At 35.4% G+C, this 8,261-nt stretch overlaps 1 protein-coding gene across 3 annotated transcripts in view; it reads left to right on the top strand.

The window, feature by feature from the left end:
• The first annotated feature begins 1,353 nt into the window (after positions 1-1,353).
• The window catches only part of PWWP3B (PWWP domain containing 3B), a 28,125-nt gene continuing 21,217 nt past the window's right edge, over positions 1,354-8,261 (top strand). For 2 of the 3 annotated variants that reach the window (XM_023203058.1, XM_023203056.1), the window contains exons 1-2: positions 1,354-1,473; positions 4,084-4,211. The gene's annotated coding sequence lies outside the window, so the exon portion shown is untranslated. Of the gene's footprint in view, positions 1,474-4,083; positions 4,216-8,261 lie in introns of those variants that run through there. The other variant, XM_023203057.1, reaches the window with a different exon arrangement.

Raw genomic sequence — 8,261 nt, 5'->3', positions numbered from 1 at the left:
TTTGCTTGTGAGAGTGAAATGAAGAAGACGCAGAGAGCCCTCAAATTACACTGCTTTGAGCTTTCTTCACAGTGAAGTAAATATCAGGAGTAGGGAAGGACGTTGGGAATTCTCTGCTTGTATTCTTTTCCCCTTTCTCTACTTTGTTGTTCGTTTCTTAATTATTGAAATGTAAGAGCAAAGACTTGGAATCAACCCAAATGTCCATCAGTGACAGACTGGATTAAGAAAATGTGGCACATATACACCATGGAATACTATGCAGCCATAAAAAAGGATGAGTTTGCGTCCTTTGTAGGGACATGGATGCAGCTGGAAACCATCATTCTTAGCAAACTATCACAAGAAGAGAAAACCAAACACCGCATGTTCTCACTCATAGGTGGGAACTGAACAATGAGCTCACTTGGACTCGGGAAGGGGAACATCACACACTGGGGCCTATCATGGGGAGGGGGTATGGGGGAGGGATTGCACTGGGGAGTTATACCTGATATAAATGATGAATTGATGGGTGCTGACGAGTTGATGGGTGCAGCACACCAACATGGCACATGTATACATATGTAACCTGCACGTTATGCACATGTACCCTAGAACTTAAAGTATAATAAAAATAAAAAAATAAAAAAATAAAAAAAAAAAAAGAAATGTAAGAACTAGCTTGGGTATATTTTTGTTTATGCAATTATATGGGCAATCAAAAGCACTTGAAAAGCACTCCTAAGTTTGCGACTGATTTTTTAATTTGGCCTATGTGATTTTACTCTTAATATATGTTTTTTTTCAATTTCAGTATAATCAGATTTTGTTTGAGGATTTTTCTTTGGAAATGACCTAAGGAAAGAAGTATAAGAAACTTGAATAAAAGGAGAGATACATTATGTCCCAGGTTCAGATTCAAAATTGTAAAGAATTAATTCTACCTAAAATAAAGTATTAATTCACTGTAATCCAAATCAAAATACTCAGCGTATGTTGTGTGTGTGTGTGTGTGAAGTTTGGCCAGTAGGTCTTAAGTTTACCAGAAATAAAGTACAAAAGAGGATCAGAAAAAATACATGTAAGGAACATTTTAACCACAACTTTATTGTATGAAAAAGAGATTTGCTGCTGCTTCTTTTTTTTTTTCCCATGAAAACACCTATCCTAGGGGGTTGAATGGAAATTGAACAGACATAGGTTACCATTACACTTTAAAGTACTTTAAGAGGAACATTTCTTCCCTTTAACTGTATTTCGGTTTAAGTTGGTCATTTTTCTCCTAAATGAAGGAAGAAACTAGTGCTTTCCCCATCACGGAGAGGGGGCGGAGCATCCTCTAGGAGCTTGGAAGCAAGCTGCGCCCAGCCTGTCTTCGGGGAGGAGCTGCATTACACACAGGCTTCGGAGGCTTCCGTGGAGAAGCTTGGAGGTAATGGCTGTTGTAAATCCTAGTTATTTTCAGAGAGTTCTTGAAGATTTGGAATAAAGGTGAGAAAAGAAGAGTGTGCTGCTTAGGAATAACGGGAAAGGAGTGTCGTTTTGTGAGAGTCATTGTTTCTGTGAGGGAATTCATATCTGTGTTTTGTGTTCCTTCAGATTAACTTAAAAGTCCACTGTCGGAGAGGTGGTAATCAACATTACACCTGCGGAAAAATATTCTTAAAGAGGTAGCAAAAGCTAACTTTTTAATAGAGCATTTTATGTTTCCATCAAAAGGCAGTGGTGGCTGAGATAAATGATGAAACAAAACTTGGGAGGTTAATTTTCCTTATTTTGAAAAAGGTTATAATAGTCTTAAATGGAAAATTAAGTTGTTAGTTGGGGATGTTGGTTTTTTTTATATTACTTTGAATGTGTTGATTGTGTTTCTAACAAATCTTACTGTTTTGGTGGAGTATGTTAGTAATTTAAAGTAATGCATAACTGTACAAATTCGAGTATCTCCGAGAATTAGTAGTTTGGTTATTTGTCAAGGGATACACAATAACTTAATATAATAGCTTTTTAAATGATGTGCAAAATATGATCTTAGTCTGTACTTCTACTTATCTGTCAAGAGAATTGTACATTCCTATTTGTACTGCAATAGAAAAAAATCTAAAAGATCATAACAATAACAGACATACCTTAATATAATAAAACACAACAAACAATATACTTAGTAATAAAAGATGCCTGATAAAAAAGGATGTCGGGGGAAAAGGAGGAAATTTTCCACTTCTTTCTTCCACATTTTACTTAGCATGTAGTTCCTATGTCAGCATAGAAACAGAGATGAGAATTTAAAATCATGGGGGAAAAGCTACTTTCCCCAAAATAGTGTAAACTCATATAAACAGGGAAAGGTGTTCAAATATGTGGCTAAATAAATGTAATTTCAAATAGTATATTCAAACATGTATGTGATGAGGAAAAAAATTAAAAGGATTAGACTCAAATGTATGCCGTGAACAACTCGGTTTGAGTACTGATGATGTGTATTTTCATCTTTAGATTTTTATGTGCTTTTAGATTGTTTTGGAAATGATAATGGAGCTGAAAAGGGAATAATCACTTTTGTTACAGATACTTGAGCAAATAGCTACACACACATTCCATTGTCTTTAGCTGCAGTAGGATTTTTCTGTGGGTCCGAGAAGGCTCATTACCTGATTGCTTGTGCTTTTCTTGCAATTCAACTATTGAGGCTATAGTCCAGACTCTGATTCAAGCAGAACATATTTCTCTTTATACTCCTGAGGAATAATTCATAAAATGTTTTAAACATATTATGATATAGTCATATAGTATAGTATATCTATAATGTTGAATACTACGCAGCTGTAAAAGGAATGAGCTAACTCTAAATGCAATGATTAGAATAAATGTCCAAGGTAGTTTCTAAAAATAAGCAAATTGAAGAATGGCCTGTATCATGTACTCCTATCTGTTTACCAAAAACAAAATGTGCATGCATTAGTACAGTGTATGCAATAAAAATCTGTAAATATACATACCACTTTATTAATTGGAGATATAAGTGTTCTTATATCTCCACACATATCTCCAATTAATAGACAGAATATTTTAACCTTCTATCTGTTAATTTCCCCATTTTAAAAATTTCATTTTGAAAAGAGCAAGCCTGAATAATTTTCATCATGAGAAAAACAAAAGTTTAGAAATGTGGAAAAAATTTTGTAAAACAATTCACAAAAAGATATGGAAAATAATTATTGATATGGAAAGATGTTCAAATATATTACTGGAGGAATAAAGGGTCTAGTTTCAAAAAGCTTCCACATTGATAAGTATCTACAGAAAAAAATCTAGACATATACAGAGCAAACCGTTACATTTTGACCATTGTTGTGGAGATTTCCTTTCTTCTTTGGAAATCCAAAAGATGTAGAAAGATATATACAATATGCATGAGATATATTATGATGAAAAATATTATTTTTTTTATTTTTTATTTTTTATTTTTATTATACTTTAAGTTCTAGGGCTCATCAAAACGAGAACATTATGATCTCATTTTTGTATAACACATGCACAGAACTCTTCAACTGAGAATGAAAAATTCTGGAAGCCTGAGTGTCTGCAGTTCTAGTTCTGATCACAAGATGGTGCTTGCCAGGTTTCCTAAGCTTTGTCCAGGCAAATATTTTTATGAAGTGGACAAAGCAGTGAAATGTGTTTTGTATTAGCCGACTATAAGATAACATGTAGAGTGTGATTGAAATTCCATTCAAAATATTGTAAATATCTAGAAGAAAAATCCCCACAAATAACTGACATAAAAACTCACACAGAAATCATAAAAAATGCTGCTACATAGAGTCTGGCCCATAGTAGAAACAAGTCAATTGTTCTTTCCCTTCTCTCTTTTCTCCACCTCATAATTTTCCTGAAGGATATTATTTTAGAATGAATGAAATAACATAACTGACCCAGAGAGCATTTCATATTGTAATAACATGAAGGAAAATAGATGGCATCTACATTGCAGATGAGATTTCGCCTCATTCCTGTGTTTTGGAATGACATGCTTGTTAGAGTTTAGGTAGGGAAATTTATTTACACCTTTTCCATTTCGTTGGTTTGATTCCCTGTCAGCTGAGCCCCAGAAGGACAGTTGAACCACAGAAGTGCCGAGCCAGGTAAAGACCCTGCTGGACAAGCAGTTGGAGTGAGACTCAAGACAGCTGAACCACAGGACCAGACCCACCAGGATCCACGTGACAGTGGGTAAGACTCTTCCCATTTCACAAAACATTTCACGGTATAAACATGTTGAGAACTTGGAGAACAATGTATTTTGCTTCCTGCTCTACAGCCATCATAGCGTTTTAAATTAAAAGCCACATTTCATGTACGGATCATGATAGGTTGAGAATTTGGGGTATACCTCAGTTTGTTTCCTGTTCTACAGCTATCATGTTTGTAATTAAAAGTCACAACTTCTAGTTTTCGGAAAGAATCTTATATATTATACCATTATGAAGAAATCATGCAAGAGGCTATTAGGGTGTCTCCCTGAGGCCTGACTCTGTAGTCCTTGACAACTATGTTAGGTTGTCATACCATAAACTAGATAACATAGTTTTAAAGGTTTCTTAGAACCTGCTTAAGGTCTCATGACCTTCTTGAATCACCTGTACAGTCATGCATGGCTTAACGACGGGGACATATTCTGAGAAATGCTTCAACAGGCGATTTTATCTGAGAACATTACAGAGTGTACTTGCATGAACTTAGATACCATATAGCCTAAGTGGCTATATGGTATAGCCTATTGCTTCTATACCACAACCCTGTGTACCATGTTACTGTACTGAATACTATAGGCAGTTGCAACACAATAGTATTTGTATATCCAAACATATCTAAATATAGAAAAGTTACAGTAAAAATATGACATAAAAGACAAAAAACAGCATACCTGTATAGGGGAATTACCATGAATGGAGCTTGCAGGACTGGAAGTTACTTTGGGTGAGTCAGTGAGTGAGTGGTGAGTGAAAGTGAAGGCCTAGAACATTATGTACACTACTGTAGACTTGAACACTTAGGCTACAGTAAATTTATTAAAACAAATTTTCTTTCTTTAATGATAAATTAACCTTAGCTTATGGTAACATTTTACTTTATAAATGTTTAAATTTTTAAATCTTTTAACACTTTTGTAATAATACTTTAAAACACTAACACATTGTACAGCAGTAAAAAAAAATAAAATAATTTATTTCTTTATATCCTTGTTCTATAAGCTTATTTTCTATTTTTAAAAATTTTTTATTTTTTTTCTTTTCAAACTTTTTTTGTTAAACACCAACACACACATTAGCCTAGGCCTACACAGGGTCAAGATCATCAACATCACTGTCTTCCATTTACACATCTCGTCCCACTGGAAGGTCTTCAGGGACAGTAACACTCATGGTGCTGTTGTCTCCTAGAATAACAATGCCCTTTTCTGGAATACCCCCTTTTCTAGAATACCCTGCTCTTTGGCTATTTTACAGTTAACACTTTTTTTTCTAAGTAGAAGGAATATACTAAAATAAGATTTAAAAGTATAGTATAGGAAGTACATAAACCAATAGCAGTCATTTATTATCATTATCAAGTATTAGGTACATCATATAATTGTATGTGCTATACTTTTATGCCACTATCAGTGTAGTAGGTTGTTTACACTAGCATCACCACAAACAAGTGAGTCATGAGTTGTGCTTCAGTGTTACAATGGCTGTGACCGACATCACTAGGCAACGGGAATTTTGCAGCTTTAGTATAATCTTACAGGAACATTGTCATATATTCAGTTTGTCATTGACTGAAATGTCACTATGTACCACATGACTATATTCTCTTAAATAATATTTTGTAGTGGTTTGACAAACTTAATTCCTTCCCAGCAACCGTCACAAATCTGTGCCTCGTAATGTTGTGCTCTCAGTGAGATTGTTGATGCTGAGCCTCATTGTGTCCATGAGCTCTTCTTTGGTTACCTTGGATAGACAGGGCAGTAGTGGCAGCTTAGAAGATGTTAGAACCCAGCATTCACTTATGATAACTCAGAGGGTTGCAAAAGGTCAAATTACCCAAGAACAAAAACAATGTCTCCGATACTGCCAAAGCTCTTCCCACACAATTCCCTTTTTATTACACAACAGAGAAAATAACGATGGGATATTGCGTTTGTGTTATACTTCTCTTTTTTGTACCCCCCCAAAATATATTCCACATATCTAAAACCACCTATCTGATACCCATTATTCATTCTTCTGACTTGTATCTTGTCTATATTCTCATCGTGTACCTTCGTCCTACTTAGGAAAGTAAATTTTTTATGTGATCTCTTTTCTTCTTTGCCATGTTTTAATGCAATCCAATTATCACCCATTGAAAATACTTTATTCAAGCTACTTTGTGAAGGTTCAGGGGGATAAAAGAGGCTACAACAGACCAGAAGCGTTTACTATCCCCAGAGCAATAGAATGAGGCTTCTTAAAAAACAAAAACAGAAACAAAAACAAGCAAAAAACGGCTTTTCTAGACAAATAGGTAGCTAAAACTCTTTTTATTATTATATTTGTAAATATATTAATGGCTTAATATTTAATATTTGGATAATCTAGGCTAATATAGAGATACAAGTGACCCATGCATCCTTGCTGACTATGCTATCTAGGATATGGGAGATGATAACTTAGCGTTGTTGTCAAGGATTGGAAAGTTTTCTCTCCACTGAGCTAATAAAGGTTTCTTTTTTTTTTTTTTTGTTTAAATACACTCTATTTTATTTTGTCTTAAAATAGTTTAACCTTTATGCTACAGACTTATTTCAAAAAACAGAAAATCTTATCTTGCACCAAAAAATATATATATAACACTCTGTTTTATTATTTTTTCTCCAAAGACCATTAAATACTAAAGGGAAACAAAAACTAAATAATGAATGTAAAGAACCAATTTTTGTTTTAAAAACTAGAGTTGCACATTTGAAAACATTAATTCTAAGCAATGATTTGTCGTCACTGCATCAAGTCCACACTCACACTCCAGCAACAGCAGATCCATTAACTGCCAAGTGCATTGGTTCCTAGCCATATAAATAAGCTTTCAAACCCTCACTGTCTGATTTTTTGGCTGTCTGTCTGAAAACTTCAGAAACATAACCCTGTCATAATGCCTTGGTGATAAACTCTTAAAAGCTAAACACTGGGTCCGGCCAACAGAAATCCGTATCTGACCAAAGAACTCTGTGTCATTTTAAATTTGGTTACCAGGAGAATTTTGACCCAGGCTGACCCTTCTGTTATGAGTCTCTGGAAGAATGATGGCTTCTTTCTTTAGAGTCCCCAACGCAGACAGTTTCCTTTTTTTCCAATTGATCATTACAGGAAGAGATGTGTCAAATGCAGCTCCGTGTCTCTAACCTAAATAGCGAGAATGTGGCAGGAGATGTGTTTACCCACTCACTGTGATAATAAATGGGGCTATGAGGGCCTCACCAACTTTACCTAGTTTTATGATTTTTTATAACATTGTCTTAAGAGACCTAAACCTCAGAATCATTATCCATTAGCAATGTGTAGGTTTTAATGCTTCCTGCGAAATAACACCTGAACGTTAAAGGCAATAAAAGTCTAAATTTAAATCTTAATTTCGTGAGTATGTTGCGAATATAAAAGCTCAGCAAAAGAGGATAAAAATGCAACTTTCCCATACTGAATTGGCAGCTGCAAACCGCAAAGCACAGGAGCAAGGAATGGCCAATTGTTAATGAAGGTAGAATGAAAATGGCACTTCTCTGTATAACGAATGATTTTCAACCCGTATCCAGGAATCACCGTATCTGAAAAGGAAGTTGCTGCCAGGCCCTATAACACATAAGAGACTTCTCATAACTGATCTAAGGCCAAGTGAATGCTATCATGCAGATACGGTCAGTGCAAAAGCATAGTGCAGGCCGGAAGTGGTGGTTCACACCTTGTAATCGTAGCATTTTGGGAGGCTGAGGCAGACAGATCACCTGAAGTCAGGAGTTTGAGACCGGCCTGGCCAACATGGCAAAACCCCATCTCTACTAAAAGTACAAAAATTAGCTGGGTGTGGTGGCACATGCCTGTAATCTCAGCTACTCAGGAGGCTGAGGCAGGAGACTCACTTGAACCCAGGAGGCAGAGTGAGCCGAGATTGTGCCACTGCACCACAGCCTGAGTGAAAGAGCAAGACTCTATCAAAAAAAAAAAAGAAAGAAAGAAAGAAAGAAAGAAAGAAAGAAA

Source organism: Piliocolobus tephrosceles, chromosome 12 (genome assembly GCF_002776525.5).
Source record: "Piliocolobus tephrosceles isolate RC106 chromosome 12, ASM277652v3, whole genome shotgun sequence".
In the NCBI taxonomy this organism is placed as follows: domain Eukaryota; kingdom Metazoa; phylum Chordata; class Mammalia; order Primates; family Cercopithecidae; genus Piliocolobus; species Piliocolobus tephrosceles.
The sequence above is the reverse complement of the archived record's forward strand: the minus strand, read 5'-3'. Positions and strand labels throughout refer to the sequence as shown.